General features: G+C 43.5%; 1 long non-coding RNA gene across 1 annotated transcript in view; it reads right to left on the reverse strand.

Moving 5' to 3' along the window:
• Nucleotides 1–1,125: 1,125 nt before the first annotated feature.
• Nucleotides 1,126–20,829, reverse strand: part of LOC119005586 — a 74,934-nt gene continuing 55,230 nt past the window's right edge. The window contains exons 4-8 of the long non-coding RNA XR_005070543.1: nucleotides 18,940–19,150; nucleotides 18,673–18,794; nucleotides 3,068–3,224; nucleotides 1,845–1,951; nucleotides 1,126–1,223 (exon numbers count right to left, since the gene is read on the reverse strand). This is a non-coding gene — a long non-coding RNA (uncharacterized LOC119005586). The remainder of the gene's footprint in view (nucleotides 1,224–1,844; nucleotides 1,952–3,067; nucleotides 3,225–18,672; nucleotides 18,795–18,939; nucleotides 19,151–20,829) is intronic.

A 20,829-nucleotide genomic window follows, 5' to 3' on the forward strand; every position in this document is an offset into this window, starting at 1 on the left:
CCACCATTGATCAGGTGACTTCATCCTCAGATCAATTCCAATTGGTCCAGCACTTTGGTTTGTGTCCAAATACATGAACTAATCACAGCTGTGCTTTCTTTTTACAGCTAATTAGCAAATGTTTGCATGGACGCCAAACTAGTGCTGTAGCATATTGCAAGTTGGAAATCGATAGTCACCGAAAACATAAAAGCCTGCAGCAAACTGATGACTCAAGATGACAGAATCTGATTAAACAGATTACCACACATTGAAAAACGATGGTAGCAATAAGTACAGCATGCTCGCAAAGACTCACAATGCGGTGACAGCACGTGTGACAAGGAAACGTGAAGTAAAAATGTAATTATTGAAACCTGAAATCTTCCACATTCTTTCCCAGTTGTTCTCTAGAAAGGAGTCAAAATGTCGGTGTTGCTGATTTTTCTGCTGAGCCACAGTAGCCGTGATCCTGCCTAATAATCTGCAGGCTCCGCCACTATGATTCATTACCATCCTCCTGATGAGAAGGAGACGGTGCTCAACAACCTTGACCACTTCCATCCCTCATTTGTAGACGGCGAAGTTTGTCTGCCGCTGAACTTTTTAGCTTTCAGAACGCCAGTGATTAACCGTTTTTCCCCGCCTGCCGCTGAGACTCGATTAGCGCTACAGGTAGCAATCAGCTTGCCTGAATGGGCCACAAGTACCTTATTATTTCTTCTTTCATATAGAAGAACTCGTAGATATCCCTGAATACTGATGGTGTTTTTGTGTTTGCCAGTAAAAGAGCCCGATGGGGGGAAAAAAAAAAAAAAAAAAAAAAAAAAACCATATCAAGACTAAAAATCACAGTGAACACAACAGAGCAAAAGGTGACAACGTTTAGTCTGACCTTACTTCATCTTTCCTAGACCAGGAAATTATCATAATTAGTCAATAATTGTGCTCTGCTCTGAAGAGAGTGAGGATAATTTATGAAATTAAAAATGAAATATGACTGTGTCTCCATCGTGACACACACGACCATGCCTGCACACGACAAACAAACACACACATCTCCGATGCCGATGCAAACGATGCAGATACAAAAAAAAAAACACACACACTCACAGTCTCTTTACCATCCCTCCTGCCTGGCAGTCGACCACGTTAAAAAACAATTAGACCTCTCTGATTTGTCTGTTTTTTCGCCGGCTCGGCTCGGCAGCAACCCGCAGAGTCCAGCTGTTTCCCTCAGGCCTCTGCAGAGTGGGAGGGAAAAAGAAATGCTCCTTCAAAGAGGGATAGAAGAAGAGACAGAGGGGGGACTTCAGCTGAAGTGCTGGACAGAATGAATTGGGTTCCCGAATCTGTAATGGCAGAGGAGGACGCATTCATGTGTAGTAGCAAAGACCTGTCGGGTGGATACTGTTGTTGTAAGCTCACTAATTATGTTGCCAAACAGGCTGATGGACAGGCAGCGAGGATGCAAAGCCTCTGAGGGGGAAGGATTTTACAAAAAAAAAGAAATAAGCCCACATGCACAGCAAAAAAAAGGGAAAGCTAAATGTGGAAAATTTTGGTGCATTTTGAAATGAAACAAGAAGTTTAAAATGACATTTTTTTTTTTTTAAACTAGATGCAAGTTTATGTTGTTTCTTTTTTTCATGTCCTCTTCCTGTTATTTTATCTCCCATCTTTGTTGCAAAGTGCCAATTTCTGTCGAAGTTCTACCCTGTAATTTCCAGAAATCTCCTGTCAGTCAAACTGCAGAGTGCATGAATGCAATATTAATGTTATACAGGAAGCTGGAGCTTCGATGGCAGAACTGAAAAAATGAAAGACTGCCCGCTCCCTAAGAAATGGGAGATGTTAGATATTACCGTTAGGGGATGGATCTCCGGCGGCTGGAGGGATTATGACCGGCGCAAAGGAGGAAGTCAGGTGACGTCACTAATGGGCGGACTGCAGTTTGAGTCTGGGCTGAGTCCTTTAACCAATGAATTATTGAGGATTAGTCAACATACAACACTGATTTAGCGACAACCAGCACACGTTACAAATCATCAGACATGAGGGCTTACCTGCTTCTGTCGCCACAAACAAAAATACCCCGACGTCTCGTAGACCTACTTTGAGTGCAGATTGACATTTTAACACAAACATTTCTAAGTTTGTGCTAACATCCCAATTCAACTCAGCTACAGGACGACATACTAGCTGATGAGCAACTTCACTAGGATGTGACAAGTGCAGCAGCTTACCCATCTCACTGTTTTCACACCATCTGTCATTAGAATTGAAAGCCGTTATTTATTGTGCGCTAAACAACTACAACTATCATTTGCTGCGACAGAGAAGAAAGAAGTGAAGCCTTCATTAGATGTCGCGAGGCGGCGGAACTGTTATAGCTTTTACTTTTTTTTGTTTCATGAATATCTTGTTGATTATTACTTCCAAGGTCCCGACCATTTCATCAGTACTTAACAGTCGAAGTGAAATATCATCGCGGTTGATATTTTAACAGCATTCCTGTGAAAATGAAACTCATTCAGCAGCTGTCCTCCTCACAGGAGACTGTCAGCACCACACTGTAGGAGACGTGAACGCTCTCCGGCTGCAGATTGCCTCACCTCTGTCATTCTCGGCTCCACGGGCAGGTGACTTGGAGGGGGATAATCCCCGCCAATCAATTACCCTTCACAGCCAAAGTCATCAGGCGGCGCCGGCTGGGCTTATTTCAGCAGTTGTCGAATCAAAGCGGGAAAATGAAGGGAAGCATTTAAGTGAAGCACGCACATTCCGCAAAGCCGTATAACCTGCTAATGGAGCTGCATATAGCGCCGAGTCCCCTGCGACCCCCAGACTCTTGAAATGATGGATACAGGCGATTTAAAAGTCTCTCGCTACATTCGATTGTGCTGCTCTGTTGCAATTTCTCTCAAATTAGACAATTTGGCGTTTGGGTAACGGAGGATTGCTGCATCCAAAGTCGATAAGTAGTTTTTTTTCTCCTCCGCAGAGCAAACAGGAAGTGGGGTCACTCCGCGGTCACAGCCTGCGACTCCTCTCACTTCGATTGCCACAAGTTAGTCGAGTTACTTACCACTGTTTAGCTTTTAGCCATGGTTTCTTGTCACAGCGTCGGGGTCAGTCACAAATCACTCGCCGCTGATAGAGTCAGCTGAAGTCAAACACAGCATGGGAGCACAGCGAGGGTTCCCATCTGATGGTGGCGATACTCTCCTTCTGGCAGCCTCCGTCTGTGTTTCATAATCAGGAGCGAACACGACGCCGAAGAGACAGAGGAGATATGTATTAGAGCCTGGCTGATGGCATTCATTTCAATCGCGGCCAATTTATTCCCCGAAATAATACAAGCACTAATCTAATAATGACAAGGAGGGGAAATTGCTTCTCACCAGCGCTCCGTCACAGAGGCGCACACGCTGCACAAATTAGTGTGTGTGTGTACGTGTGTGCTTCTGCATACATGTGTGGGAATGTGTGTGTGTGCTGGTGTGCACATGTGTGTGTGTTGTGGATTGTGTTCCCTTTGTGAGAGCGTGTGTGCGGATTTAGTCTTCGATGTTGTTGCAGTCTGGCAAGATAGATCATAGTGTGTGTGTGTGTGTGTGTGTGTGTGTGTGTGTGTGTGTGTGTGTGTGTGTGTGTGTGTGAGAAAGCCCGGCTGAAACTAATTCTTCTTACCATTATCATTATGAGACAGGGTGAGCAGAGCTGAGAGGGGATTACTGTCTTTGTCATCCTCTACATCACTTACTTTAATAAAACTTCAAGCCTGTGATTACATTTCATATGCAAATATAGTATGCTGCGTGAATAGAGAATGAGTAGGAAGACAAGGTTAACTGCTGTGTCACTCCACATCCATGTGCAGGAAACAGGAAACACACACGGTGGTGGAGAAAGTACAAAAAAAAAAAAAAAAATCCTCCACGTAGAAATGACATCATGGAAAAATCCTCTATTTCAAGTGGCGTAATCAAGTCTTCAGCCACTCTGCGCTGACAGCAACAAGTTGTGAACACATCTCCTGACACGCCGTCACCTTCCACATTAATATGGTGGACTTGTTAGCAAACACGTTGAGCAGACGCCGAGCTGCATTAGCATTCATTCAGAGTCGTGTTTGTGTCCGCCTGATGAGTGGAGCGCCAATATTTACTTGAGAGCTGCGAGACGGAACCAGAACATTAAAGTTGCAGGCGAACGCAACAAAACAGCGACTGTAAATCGCTTAGAGGGGTTCAGAGCCAGCAGTCAGGTAGTAATTCTCCGCGGGGTTTATCGCTAAAAGTCCTTTTAATCCTTTGTTATCATAAACGTTATCAGCAAAATGTACTGTGAATGTAAGATTCATATACAGAAGACATCTGACACGGCGCCACCTGTTGCTATTCTGGGCTGTCTGCACCAGAAATATATCACATGAGGCTCGGAAAGATCAAATCAAAGAAAACACTTCCCTAATTTATAATGTTCAAACATATCAGAGGGAACTTTTAACTGGTTATAAACTGTCTCAGTTTAGTACTGATGCTTCTATATGATGACTGGGAAGAAATAAGCAGCTGTATCCTGATATCATGGCACCAAATCAAAGGCTTTTTTCAGCTCATCATCGCCACCAGAATCAACAAAAACTAGTAAAATGCTGAATATTGGACCTGATTATTAAAATCAATGTTCCTCTGTTACTTGTTGTCCGATTGCCATTTAAAATAAATAAATTAAAAATGTCCTATTTTGGCTCCTCTGAATCAGACACTTTCTGACTGGTTATTCTACACAAGTTATATTATCTGCACTGAATCTGCAAAGTAATCAGTAAGTTAAGTTGTGAAATAAACATTGTGGAGTAAATTGTACTTCTTTACACTCCAGCACTGGTTATCTAAATTTGATAAGATTTTCATTTTTGCTTGAAAAAACATCAGTTGATCTCAAGTAAACAAAGACGTCAACAAAGAAAATGACTCCTAAAATGGAAATAGTACACTTCCCCAAACATTGTACAACTCTAAACTCGTGGTACTTTAACTCTCGGGCTCTGCTCAGGGTCGCACGCTGCCTGCATTTTCCTGCATTTTCCTTCATAACAGTCTTCCGTCTCATTGCTCACTCCGCTCCCTTGATAACGTGCAATTCTCAAAAATAGTACAATCATGTCAAGCCGACCCGACTGCATCGGTCTTTTTGACATGCCTCCTCAGCGGTCTGCCCTCACATGTGATTTTGTGCGTGACAGTGTGTGTGTGTGCCTGTTTCATGCATGTCAGGCCTGTATCAGGTTGGTGGAGTGTGTAAGTGTGTGTGTGTGTGTGTGTGTGTGTCATTCCCCTGACACACCTCACGGGGAGACTACAGCAGAGCTGACAGTGCATGACTAAATGCCCCCCGTGAACCTGCCTGAATGGAGCTGACTGCTCCAATGAGGCAGGGCAGACGAGACAAAGCACATGTGGGCGAGGGACCAGGGAGCGATGGAAGAGGCCGGGCTGGATGTGTCAATCATCCTCCGTGGGGGACAAGGAGACTTTGTGTTGGGGCTAAAGGATGGGAAACTCGGCAATGACCGGGCCATAATGGGACACTGAAAAACCGGAACTATTGTTCGTCAATTTGGTTTTGAGGGCGTTTTGTTTCTTTGGAGGGATGGGAAGCTCGCTGACAATGAGCTTGATGGATGTCCGCGCCGCTGCCCTCTAACATCTGCGGATGATTATTCTTTGTGCCACGACACTTCTTGGGTTTTGTAGGAAATTGGTGAAAAGGAGAGGTTTGATTCTTCATCTGATGGGCCTCATTGTTCACTGCGGATCTGGAGAGATTTTCTCACAAGCTGACATCTATTTCCCACATTGTCACCTCCCGAGATTAATTCATCCCCTACTCCAAAAATCAGCACAGCGAACCAAGAAGTTCAAAAAAAGGTTGAGCCTTTTCAAATTTTTCACCTTCCACTTCGTGCAAAGTCAAGTGGCGGTGCTCGAAGCCAGAGTTTGGGCAAACCTGTACTGAACTAATCAATCACCTAATTCAGCTTGTAGTTGAAATTGGCAAATTATCTCGGAGCCCAGTGGCAAAATCAATCCTACTGATGATTGTGATTGGGCTAACTGCTCTCCAGTTGATTATAAAAAAGGGCTTGATTGGTTTAGGGAAGGTGAAGACCACCTGCTGCCATCAGAGAAGAACAGTGGCCTTTTATTCTTGGTTCAAAATATGAAATGGGGCTTTGAGCTGAACATCGCACGTCTTTAACTTTGGTTAAATTACAGCCATGGAAGTTCACTTGGTGAACATTGTGGGTACGCTGACAGTCGGCTGGCTGAATCCAAAATGTTAACATGCATCTTCATGTCTCACCTGAATAAATAAACACAGATATTTAGCTGATGTTGCTCGCACTCCCTGACATTCTGTTATAAAAAGCTTAATCAATTTTTTGATACGTAATCACCTTCTGCGAGGCTTTTATGCTGTTTCCGATTATATTCACTGCCATGTTCCGGTTCATATTTTATTGTATTTCCTTGGCTGGCATCAAAATAACACGATTGGATTTTGGATCATGCTTCGACGTGACACGCTGCAATCTCGATCTCATTAGCAGACGAGCAGAGGCACGCTTTTTATAATGCATGCTTGAATGGCAGCGGACACTGCTCTGCCTTTAAACTTCTGTTTTTCATGCGTGTTATTTTAGTTTATTCATCATTTTGAAGCAAACAACCAATTATGCAAATAGCGCTCCAAAGCAACCCATTCAGCAGATTTCAAATGGCTTCCCCCCGCCCCATGTCTTCTGTTGTGCTCTTTGTGTATTTTTGATAAATCAAGTAAAGCTACAGGCTATGCATCACTCTCTGTCATCTGTCAGCAGGAAATGAATGGTTACTTGGAGCTTAACTCTGGGCTTTTGTATCGTGTTCCCCTCGGAGGACAGCTACCACAGGAGAGCAGGAAAGCAGAGGTGAACAACAAAGAAAAATCAGATTTAGAGTCTCCGCCGAGAAATTCATCTGTGATATTAGCATCTGATATCCGCAACATGGCTGTGTCTGTGTACATCGGGACAAAGTACCCTTTAAATCTTCCCAGGACGTGCCACTGAGTCTGGATGGGTAAGTAAAGCAGGGGAAGAGAAATCAATAGAAACGCTGGGGTCTGTCGCAAATGAGGAAAAGAAGATTCATGCTGCAGTCCACTAAAAATAGATAAAAACCAACAGAGGAGATTGGAGCCAGGCAGCTCCGGGCCAGGATCTCCCGAGTGCACCAGTCTTCTTACGCCCTCCTTAGGCCTTTAAATCCCTCACCATGCAAAGAAGGCCGACGCCATCCGCCCCTGCAGCACCCTGCTCCCGTCCCTCCCCTCCAACCTTATCGTACATTTCCACTCCCATCCTTGGAAGGTCACTCAGTCTTCGGGTCCATCTTCCCTCCCCCCCCTTCTCGCCCGCCACCCTGTCTCTTATCCCAGTGTCAACATTGGCCCTGGAGCACTTGTCAAACACGTAGATGAAGCATGCACATATGGCGAATGGCACGCATGCAAAGATGGGGACAAAACACACACTCACAGATGGATCCTCAGACAGCACTTTCAACATAAAGTGACCAGAACATATGCCTGTCAGCACACACCAGCAATTAAGGGCCAGATTGTGATGGGAGACCGTTTCCCTTCCTTTCCATGCACTGAACAACATGCCCGCCCCTCGTAACAAGACATTCATTCTTTAATTGAATCTTGAAGGGGCTCCGTTATGGCAATTCACAATTTCCCCCATTTACTGGACGGACATTAGCCATTAAATATGTTTCATGAAGTCCTTGTGTAATTCGGTTTGTGTGCTGCAGGTTCAGTCCGATGTTATCGCATTACAGCTGCACTTCATTTCGATCGGCTCCTTTCAATCGCAAGGACGCTATCAATCAGGGTTGTTCTGAAACGAGAAGCATCATTTGTTCAAGAAAAAAAAACAGCCGAGATGAGATCTTCTACTGCGGCGACAGCAAAACAAACAGCGTCCGACTTATTGGAAAGGAATGAGAAAAAAGTAAAAAGCTGATGGTAACGTGGTGCATGGTTGACAACGTTCGTTTTAATTTAGCAAGTGTTAATAATCTCCATATGCTAATCAGCACTACGCGCAGGAGTGGGAGACGTTTGCAGAGCCTGGGGCTGCTGGGAATGTCATTAGATGTGCAGGTAATTAGTCATAAAACAAAATATTGTACAAATTAAAATTCTTGACCTGATGGCAGCAGTAGATGAAACTTAGCAATTATCAACTCCTGAGGGGGAACATAAATGCCTCTACATATTTCATGGCAATCCAGCAAATATATGTAAAGACATTTAACTTACTAGCATAGTACTCAGTAGAGAGTACACCTCTGCCAAGAACCAATATCCAGTCGAGCCTAATCCGATACCAAACATCGACAGCCCTGTGAACCTCAAAGCTTTGAACCACCCATAACTGCTTCACCATCATCTAAGCGCAAATCAAATTGTACTCATTGATAACATCCACAGAAATACGACTAAAATCCAAACATTCTTCGATCTCTCCGTTTATTCAGGTCTGCACCAAAAGTAAATGGGTTCTGTTCTGGGCCAAGACCCGAGTTTCATGGATATTCATAGTAGTTTTGGTGTAATCTCTCTGACAAACCAACCAACAAACCGACCAACACGTAAAAAACAGAACTGTGAACCTCGTGGTGGCGTGGAGGGAGAGTCAGGGCATCGTCATGGGGCTACATCATCTGGAGACCACGACTGCCCGTGCAAAATACTGTGCCGAAGATTCTGACCAATCCATTTTGTAGATGTTGAGATATTTAGCAGAATATGTAGAAACACTGGCCGTCAATGCAAAAGGGGGAAAAAAAGGGGTTAGGGTTAGTCAAGGGGATACAACCTGAAGACAGCAGTGCTTCAGCATCTTCGTCCTTTCTGTTCGGCTCATTATACTGACCTGCCTCGAAAATAAAAACAGTTTTATGTAACAGCTTAGATAACCGCTAACTAATGATTACTTGAGCATATCATTTTATTGTTGTGCAACCCTGTTTTGTACAACAACAAATGAGTGAACCTTGAATATTGTATGAGTCTTGCAGCAGGACCGTTACATAACGCCGGGGTTCCAATCATAGAGGCCAGGCGATGTAGCCGCTACTGTGAGCGAGGCTAACGGCCCATTACACATTAATGTATTAGACTGCTACATATACTGTGATGTTACATAAGCAATAATACACAAGATTACATGATGCATTAAACAGACTCTGACCACCGGCGAGTTCAAGTCGTCGTACATCACCAGGATCAGTTTAACTCATGATTTGGTCGATTTCATCTTTGCAGCTTCACATCTGGTCCCAAAGCATTTGGTTTTACATTTCAGTATGAACTCATGTGTAGACATTAATGGTTGTACCATCCCATTAACCCAACAACCCTTTTTTTTCTTTTCCTGTGAGACATTTCTGACATCTCTCAGTATTAAAAGCATGGCTATAAAAAATAAAAATTAATGTCGGCTGAATTCCATTAAGCTCCTTCAGTGTCGTGGTCCTGGTATCGTGCGTGATGGCTCGCTGTCACACTGTCATGGTTTTAATGGGACACTTAAATACAACAGAGCAATTGTTAATATCATTAGGAACACGGTGCTTCTTCCATTATGACAAGTCGGAAAAAAAAAAAAAAAAAATGTCTGTTAAAATGGCCTCATTCTGTATCCAGATCAGACTGAAATCAAACTGAACCACAAACCTGCTTAAAAACAAATACGTAGACTAACTCGACCTTTTAGGACCCTTTGTTTATTTACTTCCTGTTTGAGAGTTATCATGATATATGACTTTTGGACTGTCGTTAAAGGTGTTAAAGGTTTAGGAAATGCTCATACTATAAGTTGTTGGCAGTGAGAAGAGGCTGGATAGACAGTTGGTGGCCATGAAGTGCTCAGAAATATAGTAATGCCTCAACAAAGCAAGGAAGAAGAAGAAGAGCGCTAAATAGCAAATGTTGATGTGGAAATAAAATTCTTCCAAAAACTGTTTTATTAGGACAGAAGTGCATTCAGGATGAATCAAACACGTTAAAACTTAATTAGTGAGATTTAGAGACGTTGGTAAGTATATTTTTGAACTTTCGAGTGAGTCGTTTTCCTTTGTTTTTGGTCTTTATGCAAATCTGAGCTAACAAGCCTCCCAGCTCTCCCTCCAGAGCGGTATAAAACTTCTCATTTACCTCTCGGCAAAATGGCCATAAAGCCGTCTTCTTTATTAATCCTCAAAAAGTCGTTAACCTGATGGGGGACCAAATGTTTGTCCCCAGAAGAGAGGGTGATTATTCGCTTAATGTCCCCTTAACCAGCTCTAATTCGTAATGTTGAAGCCAAGTCAGTGACTGGACGATGTATTCTCGCCAGTCTCAAGCTGAGGACAGTGATCAGACAGCTGGACTAGTTTTTTTTACATGCCACATTTTCCATGTTTGTACTTGGATAGGTCAAAACCACTGTAGGGACTAAAATAATCAAGATAACAGTGTGTAGATTAGGTTGCAAAATTAACTTTTTCAATAGTTCACCATTTTTTTTTTGGCTTGTGAGTGAAGCAAATCCACCAGCCACTTGCATATTTTACCAGCTGGTGCCTGGTGCTAATTTTGTGCCTGTGTGTAAATAAACACAGTCGGGGTCTAAAACCCAAATTGGTCCTCGCAAAGATACACATTCAACGACCCGCATGCACACACAGAACCGGTCTTGTGCAGGAAAACCAACACTCCGGTCGCTAACTCCAGATCACCCCTCTGTCTCCCACAGTCGCTGACACTGCTTCAAGGTCTATGGAACAGAGTTTTCATGCATACATAAAATATGAGCACTAATGACCAGTTTCACCATTACTGCAACGTGCAATTACCATCATAATGATTTGCCATTTATTTGCTTTCACAGCAATGTGAAGAATTGGGTTTAATTAATAATTTGCAAGTGAGGAATTAATTGGAGGATGCGGCTGTCGCAGCTGTGCGAGTGTCCCCTGCTTTGCACGGAGGGCACAATTAAGTGATGATTGCCGGGGCTGCCATGTTGAAATGTAACCCGCTTTGAAGGCCCAAATGAGTGGGAGGATGAAGAGTTCGGGTAGCAGAAGTGACACTGACAGACAAATGGAGGGTGTTTGGTTTAACTTCTGTGTCATCTCGTGCTGACGCTGTCTGCTGGTCTGCGACCGGATGCTGCATAATGATCCTTTTTTTAAACACACTGACACAAACAACACATGCATCTACATGGTCTTCAGCCTTGTTTGCATTAGTGGGAAGCTGTTAGTATTATGGAGGCTGTGTAATTCATGAATGACCCTCAGCCCTTTCCGTTTTCAGAAATGCATTAACACCAGAGAGTGAATGTTTCTGCAATCACCAGTGCCCTTTCACATTTTTCATTTTGTCACATCGCGGTTTAGTAAAGCAAACCTTCGAGCGTCACGCACGCAAAATAACCCCCCCCCCCTCCATTTTTTCACGACAGGATGAAAATTGAAAACGTGTTTCCAGGGGAACGAGGGAAAAAAGAAATTGCCCACCGAAAAAACAAACAACATCTGAAATGGTTTGATTTGCACAGGATTAGCATCGTCAGGGGACGTCTGTCAGCTCCGGAATATGGCAGATCGTTTTCTGTGGAATTTTTACAGATTCAGACAGGATTAAAATCACTGTCCGCAATTATCATAAATTAGCGTACGTCCCCAGGTGATGCTTGTGCCGTGCCGACAGGGCTTTTTCTGTCACTTTCTCACACACGCACACACGCACACAGAGCAATGGCCGGTTGCCAAAATTCTCCTGAACAATGATGGTGGAGTTTTTATTAACAACCTGAATCCTGATTTCCACTTAATGCAGCTCTAAAGTTAGAAAGCACACAGTTTTATTATCATACTGTAAATACTCCCACAGCACTGAAACATTTACGACTGATCTACATGACGGGGTTGGGCCGATACGTGATGATCATCATCCGACGAATGCTGACAGCCATCAACCACCGTTACATTGTGATTCACCCTTTAGAGAGGACAAACACAGTAGTGTGTCCTCTCAGAGTTGCCTTGAGTCAGGAGTCGTTGGTGTTTGTGACATGTGGGAGAGAAAATGACAACAAGTCTGTTGCTGCTTAATGCAGATAATGTTTTATCTCCATGTTATGACTTGTTATCACTTCCACACGGAGTCTAAAAGCCTGCCACTCCCATCCGGTTAGTTGGAACTGAGGAAGCCTCTTGGTTGAGGTTCTGCATGGAACTGAAACAAGTCCAGTTGCAGACGATATACAACACTTTTTACCCTGTGTGAAAACCCTCATCAACATCTATTATTTTCATATTAAATCTGTTCAGTTAGAGATGAACCCAAGACTTTGTCGTTCCTTTTCTTTAGCCAGCTGTTTGTGTCTTTCACTCAGTTGTGTGGCTGGTATTTGCATTTTCTTAGCTTAGCTTCCTCTGTATAGCTAACCTGCTAACATTGGTTGGGCTAAGTTACAGATGTGTGTTGCGACGACAAGTGTCAGTGGCAAATTTCTGTTTCCATTGTTTCCATTTGATACTACACGTCTACTGGACTTGACTTTTTACCCGGGGATTTATTGAGCACCATGTTGTAAAATCTGACAAGAAAAGAGACGGGTACAAACTTTTTTGGGGGGATTTTTGGAAATAATCATGGACACACATGTTTATCGGTGCGTGCATCATTGGTAAATGTGAACTTGGAGTGTTTTGATATTGGATTATTTTAGTTTGTACAGTGCTGGAACAGATGCTTTTGTCTGATACTTAAAATAATTGTTTAATTTTGTCCAGTTGCAACAACACACACACGTGTTTGACATATTATTACCTCATGCACTCGATATGACTAACATGTTAGCATACAAACAGTTACACACTCAGCAGAAACAAATCAGCATTACCATTCATTTTAAGTCGTGTTTTTTGCAACCTAGAAAATCAGTTTCCAATATTCACACAGTTGTGAGCCCTGTTTTGTTGTCCAACAATTCCTGAGAGAAGGATCCGTCTCTTTAGCTGCTAATTGCTTCACTGCTGGCTAATTTTGTCCTTCTGATGTTTCATGTCGGGGAGGAAACGTGGAGAGAGTTTATCTGCGACTGGAAAACAACACTGACAAGAAATGTGTGACTGAACCAAAACTTTAAAGTTTGCGGGCCACAAAAGCAAAAATAATGAGCTCAAAGATGCTAAAACACTCAGGTTAGCTTCCCTCAGCTAACCTGACACACCAGATGGTTTCTTTCACAAAACCATCTGGAAAGGAGCCGCAAGGACCGTTTGGAAAAGGGCAGGCACCATCAAATATACTTGGCAGGTGATTAGAGGAAGCATCTGTTTATTAGTGTCCATCACGGGCTAGCTCCAACAAATCAGATCAACAGAAGGAGAGAGCTACCAGCGCTGGAGCCAGTTGGTAAATCAAACTTTTAGCGAAGTCAGTCAGGCTGAAAACATCTCTCGGTGCTGTTTGTTGGTCTTGTTTCAATGAAATAAACCCTCCACTTCTAACATAACTGATGCTAAAGCAGCTAAGTTAACCTCTTAGGGAGCCGCCATTGTTATTTTCACACAAACATTCACTTCTTTCGCAGGTAGTCAAACGTAAGTCACACCTGTAGCTGCCACAAGTTGGTTAAAGGATGCAGATTGGTCCGAACCACTGTGTGTTTGGCCACGAGCACATCGCTCGAATCCTCATAAGACCACGATCCAGCTGCTGCACAAGACATGCGGGAAGCAGAAGAGTTGGCTGATAATTCTCTGTGGATTTTAACGGTACACATGCCAACTGGACTCAGCTTTCACTTGTACATTATTTCAGCTTACATAACAGATCTGGACACTTCGTCCATCACTGGTCAGCACCAGCTGAACTGATCATCAATACTGCAGAAGCCTAACATGACCTGGCTGACCACTTGCTTCAGATCACTGATTGCATGCACCGACAGCATCAGAATCATGTATTATTGCGTCATACGACAGTATCCGGACGAATGATAAGCACAAATCCAATCAGATTTCTATCAGAAGCAAACAAAATCAGCCAGATTGTGTCCACCTGCTGCCGAGTGGCGGTCACTGACCTCGGCACAGCCAAACACAGAGGTAATAACCAGGCGTGTTCCCCGGAGGTCTCCCCTCTGTCCTCTAATCCATGTGAGACGAGGCGCGCTGCTCCGGAGGAGATGAATAACCACAGCGCTCAGTCTCAACACTCTCACCGGGGTCGCGTGTCAAGATCGCACACCAGCAGCCTCTCTGTTTATTACATGAGCAGCCGTGGACACAGCGAGAAAAGAAAGGAAGCGAAGATAAAAAAAAATGTCAAGAAGTTGGATCAGCGGTTCAGAGGTGGACACGCTCTCCTGGACTGAGGCGGGTTGGGATTTGTCGTTGCAGTCAGGATGAGGGACAGGAGACGTCAGCGGCGTCGCTCGGGCAGATTGTTTATTTTTCGCCGCTGGTCTGCAGCCGATAGACACTCGAAAGGATTATGCACCTATCCAAACTCTCCTCTGTAATCCTTAAAGAGGACAACAAACACCTGAGGCACGTCGCCTCCACAAAGTCCCCAAAGATGAGAGAATACAACGCTGACAGAATGTTTGTGACTTTAAAAAAAAATGCTGATTTCCTCATTTACATCTCTCACTAGTTTTTTTTTTTTTTCCACTCAAGGTCAGACGTCTTCCCGTGGGGAAACTAGCGGCAGCGGCGCACATGAAAACGAGTCCAAGTTCTCCTTTCTGAGTGAGCTGTCAGATGTAAGGGCCAAAGATTGGAGGAACAACATGTCGCGTCTTTAAAAGAGCTTCTCATGGAGCCGTTGTTTACTTCTCTGCCTTTAGAGCTCTTTTATGTGCTTGAGTGAATTAACACAAGCAGACGTTTGACGGGGACATAATTCCTCCATCCTACGACCACTTTTCTGACTTTTCATTATTTATTGGAAATTGTTCGGCAGGAGCAGACGCATTTTCTCCTGCAGGAGAACGGCTGATGTTGTAACGTCTGACGCTGACCTATAAAAATGTCTTTTGCACATTCAGGTTTTAAAGTTCCGCACCAGTCAGTCTTGTAATTTCTCTGATGTTTCCTCTCCAGCAGCTCAGTTTATGGATCACGGAGAGGCCGTCGACCCAAACAGCTTCAGACACAATCAAGGGAGTGCACTCAGCTTTCTCTCTTTTTTTTTCTTCCTGACGATTTGTTGGAGGTGAAGTAGCTGTCTCTGCACTCTACTCAGCATCAAATTAAGGTAAAAGTCAGCAGCATGGGCCCTGATTCAATTTTGACAGAAAAACTGGTGCCACATTCATTGAATTTCAAAATCTTCCTGACCTCTGAACGTCCCCGCTGGAACGCAACGTTCAATATAGTCTCACATTAGCGACCTGTCTGCACAGTGCGCGGTAGCACTGTGCCAGGACGGGACAATGGCCTTCCAGGAAGCATTGTGATTCTGCTGTAGGTGAAAAAAAAAAACATTCTGGACTGTTTTCATTTAAAAAAGAAGTATCATGAAGGGCACAGAGCTCCAGCTTGCTTACCAGACAACAAAGTGATGGACAAATCTTGTGAGTTGTGGCAGCGCCAGAGTTTCAACAAGGAAGAAGAATGTACAGAAAAAAGCTGATATCTCTGGTTATATTGATGGAACAATATATGATATTATATCGGGATAAAGAAAACCTGATTGTGGTCACAACATGCTAAGCTAACATAAGCTGAACCAGAGACAGTATCAGCTGGCTGTAAAATGCTGAAGGCCTGAAGGCGGCTGACTCGTGATAAAAAACTCGCGAGTTGATAACTTTGCTACCAGCCAAACATCCAGCAGGTGCAGCAACATGAGACATATAACTAATATTACTTACTAATCAACAGAAATAAGTCTGTCTCTCTTGTGATCTGAAGCTAAACAGAGCTAACTTTCAACCCACAACCAGAACCAAGCGACAGGGGGGCTGAGTCCATTCACCACGTTACAAGTCACTGTAACGTAAAAAAAGATTTGAATCTGTTACTTTAAGGTGAAAAAACAACATAATGCTGTCTTAAAATATTAGCCAAAGCATTGCTATGCCTGATTACAGCCTCAAAGGGCAGTTAGCATGGCTGTAACCTCTTAATTCTGTTCCAACAACAGCATTCATGATATGTGCTGGATGCTCAGCTACAGTATCTCCTCGTTTCCAGACACGTGCTGTTACTACAAGCAACCATTGATGCATTCAGGCTGCAGGTTCCAGTTAGCATGGAGCACTTTTCTCACATCCTGAGCATTAATTGGCAGTGATAATTAGCTTGCATGTTATTGTACAATTATGAGTGAAACCACTGACACAGGAGGCAGTGACGCTTTAAACCAAACGTGTTACTATTCAGTTAGAATTGGGTGTTATTGATCGGTCATATTATCATGTTTTGGTGACGGTGTGCAGATCAGATGTCAGCGGGTCACATGTTTCACGTTTCCTGTGTGAGTCTTTGTGCAGCGGAGACATGTCTTCATGACAAACAGTGAGATTTCTAATTAGACGAAGCAGATGGTGCGACGACATGATTTCTTTTTTTTTTTAACATGCACACATGTACACGGTAACAAGACTGAAAGTGCCAGCCCTGCCGGTGGCCCTCCGGAGGTTTGAATGCCTTACACCCGACAAATGAACAAGAAAAAGTTACAGACTAGTTTGTTAATTTGAGTTTCGGTCAAACTTCAGTCTCACCAGACAGAAGCCCATAAAAACGACACTTTGTGAGTTAAAATCACCATTCTCTCCCTCGTGATCGGGACGTATTAGTCAAGAATTTGCATACAGAACGGAGCGGTCCAGACTGCAGTGTGCCATTTGGTTAATTTTTCTTGCAATCCATTTTAGAAGCAGGAGCAGCTGGCTATCAGACTCCATCACCTGTCTCTTTATCACCCAAAACAAACACTGTGAGCTGCTTTTTGTTTTTTGCACTCTGCAACTCTTGGCTCTTATTCGGCGCTGTCTCGGCTCTGATGCATTATTTACATAACAAGTTTTCTGATTTTATATCCAATAAAGTAGGTTATGGTTGCTCAAACCCAAGACCTCAAGTTAGCATGTATGCATCATCCAGTTTAGACTTTCAAAATAAAGCTTCCTCCTATACAGTTCACATATTATGACTTTCAGACTGTTATTAAAGGTCCTATATCATAACAAAACGTTTTCTCTGGTCTCAACATATATAAGCTGGTCCTCCCTGAGCCTGCCAACTCCCAGAATGAGGAAAACAAGTGATTCCTGCATGGTCTCTGCAGCCCACCCACTGATAACACGGAGCTCCTACAGGCTGTTCAGATTCAGCTCCTGTCGTTACATAACGAAAGGAGTCATTATCATAGTCCGACCTCCTCTGAGCGGTGACAGGAGATATCTGAGAGGAGGCGTTCAGTCCAGCAGTAAGACAGCAGTGTTTCACAATGTCGTCGCTCAAAGCTAGACACGCAAATAGCTCTGCTGTTGGTTGTAAAACTCATCATCAGCGCCTATATTCTGTCCCAGCTACAGAACAACAGAAGAGACAGTGGTTGCATTTCATATTCACAACGTGCCCGCTGCGGTTAGTGTTAGCTTGTGTGTGTGTGCTAACCACTTCACGCTGGCTTTGCCTCGACACTGACCCCCGTAAAAGGATCAGTCCCAACCATACCGGACCCAGCAACTGCACCCGAGCCACTGAAAAGTGTCTGCGGTTTGATAGTATTTACAGTTGCCTACGAGTCTGGTGAGTCTACTAGTTAGCTCCGCTTCGGTCCGCTATGCAATGGCGTCTGAAGCAAGTTTAATGTTAATAATATTACGATGGAGCTTGGTTGTCACAGTAAAAAGTCTGGAAACATGTGCAGACTGGAGACAGAGACGATGTGAACAGTGTCCAAGAGTTTGGAGACTGTGCTGGAGACAAACACAGCTTTCGCTAGCTGTTAGCCGTTAGCTTCACGGTAGTAACTGCAACAACACACACAAACAAACTAACATTATACAGACACACTAACCATTCTGAAACGTCCTGCTGCAGCCGCAGAGTCTGTACTTCTTCAGGAGACTCTCCTTCTGGGTCACATTCTGGGTCAAACTGGTTCGGTTGAACAAAAAAATCTCCGCTAGCCATAGCGATACATATATACATCCACTGTAAACATTAGCATGCTACTGCTAACGCAAGGGGCTTCCCCTCCCTGAGAGTGACGTAGCAGGAAGAGCTCTCCAAGTGGGCGTGGACAGACGGAGCTCATTAGCATTTAAAGGTGCAGGCACAGAGACAGACTGCTCTGAACAGAGCTCTGTAGAGCGACTATTAGACAGGACCAGGACTTATATTCTGGTTCTTCCAAATGTCGGTTTGGGTCTGTTTGTACAACCTCACCACACTGGTTCGGTATTTTGAGATCTCCATTAAGTTCTGTGGGTTCTGTGAGCATTTAAGATATTAAAGGACCGGCGTGGATTTAACCTGTGCCCGCTCTCAATGTAAACACGTCTGTACTCTACTGTTTCTAAATTGGATCCGCAGGAAATCTTATCACCTGTGCTCAGAGAGGAAGCTCGTAGGACTCTATCCGTTTTCATCAGCAGTCATGTCAGGTTATTTCACAGCGTGCATCGTCCTCCGTTGAGTGACTTTAAAGTTCCATCACCAGTTTTCATCCTGCATTTATAAAATGACAGAAAGATAAATGATTTGAAACTTGAAAGCTGCATTAAAAGGGAAAGGGCAAGCATGTAGAGCGGGAGAAGAAAGGGTAAAATCAAGATCTCCAAACCCACGCCTGGAGAAATGAAGTGAGGCGTACAGTGTATCCGCGGCGCCCTCCCAGTTTCCACTGGGCCAGTGACGGATGGAAGTCAGCAGATTGTTGCAGCCTCAACCGATTCATCCAGCAACGTTGTGACATCTACTTCTAATGGCATCTGTGTTCCATGAGAATCAAACCTAACGCCGTCTGACAGAAACATATGTCTCCGTTGTGCCTGTATGACTCCGGCTCTCCGGGCTCGTCTCTGCTGCGGGGATGAAACGGGAAAAAGCTTTTTGTTTCACAGGTACTCGCTCCGAAACGTTCAGTTCAGCAGGCTCCCCTCTGATCTGCCTGCTGCTCACATGTAAAGAACAGCTGACTCCATATTCCTGGTAGAGAGGGGTTAACATCAAAATAAATCCCATGGTCTGATTCTGTAAATCACCCGGTGCAGCAAAAATATAGCTATTACTGGATTCTGTGGAAATAAATATTGATATAAGCGCAACTTGATGATAGCAAAAGAATATTTGAAGATATTATTTATACTTTTACTCAAGTATGACTTTCGGGTCACTTATTTTGCAGAGGGGAATTCTGCATCAAACCAAAACTTGCTCATTTTTAAATGTATTTTATCGCAGTTGGATGGAAAAAGAAAGTAAAGAAAAGCTGATAATCACTTGACCTGTTGTCTGAGGTATATAAAAGTACATACAGTACATATAAATATATCTAGAATTCACTTTTACTTGTACCTTTTGATACTGAAGGTCGTTTATTGTGATATAAAATGCTTTACAGCTCAGGCTATGAGTGGTATATGAATAAACCCTTCTGTAAAATGCTTCGGAATCGTGTTGGACAAGTGCAGGAAGAAAAAGAAGAATCAACAAACAACGTATTGAAAACGTCGTTCTGCTGTTTAACCCCGTCGCTGAGGCCCAGTGGAACAACTACCCCCAGCCAGACCCACCTCCAGAGACACTGTGGTTTACATAAAGAGGCTGGGATGTGTGTTTTTCTATAAATTAGTCAGAATAATGAAAAGGATATTTGTTCTTTCTCTTCCTATTATCGCCTCCTCGCAGGAGGAACCTGTTCACTGTAAACAGGCCTGCAGAATAAACACATTCTGATTGTGTGAGACCATAAAATCAAGGTGAAAATTATTTCAAGTAATGAATTTCCCTCCTGGGAGTCAATAAAATGTTATCTTAAAAATGAATAACTCTGTTGTGTGTATGTGTGTGTGACAGTCCATAATGACAGGAAATAATGAGCTTTGGAGTAAACTCAGTAAACTCAGTGTGTGTTAATCAAAATCACATATCATCAGGATCTGTGTGGTTCAAACAGGAGGTCTGTGCTGCATGTAGACGAGGTAAACATGACTGTTTTAGTGGGAACATACTTCCAAATGTATGTTTGTCATCATAAGTTGTCAGTCTCAACAGGATTTAATCTAAATGTTGAGATATGCGAACATAATGACCAGAGGGAGGTCAGCGTCGGTCAGTCGGATTGGATTGCCATGAATTCCGTACAGACGATCACGTCATTGATGATGCCTGACTTTTCTCTGGAACCACCAGCAGGTTGACTTTTGAAATATCTAACCCTCTAAAAATCACCCGGATGACCTCGACGATCCCCTGACTTTTCCGTTTTCCAACAACCGTGGCGTTGACATTTGTGGATTTTGATGAAATGGCTCAACAGCTGTAAGATCGATCGCTGAAATGTGTTGGACATTTATGGTCCCCCAAAATAGTTACGACTTTGTACATCCTGTGACTTTTTAAATAGGCGCCATCATCAGGAAGGCTTCAACCAAAAACCATCAAAAACAAATTCCTGCTCATTCCCACATTCATCATACATCATATTCATCTCTCAACTTATATCGACGAGGATCTTCCACAGGTGTGCTCTACACCACTG

Source organism: Acanthopagrus latus, chromosome 17 (genome assembly GCF_904848185.1).
Source record: "Acanthopagrus latus isolate v.2019 chromosome 17, fAcaLat1.1, whole genome shotgun sequence".
Classification (NCBI taxonomy): Eukaryota; Metazoa; Chordata; class Actinopteri; order Spariformes; family Sparidae; genus Acanthopagrus; species Acanthopagrus latus.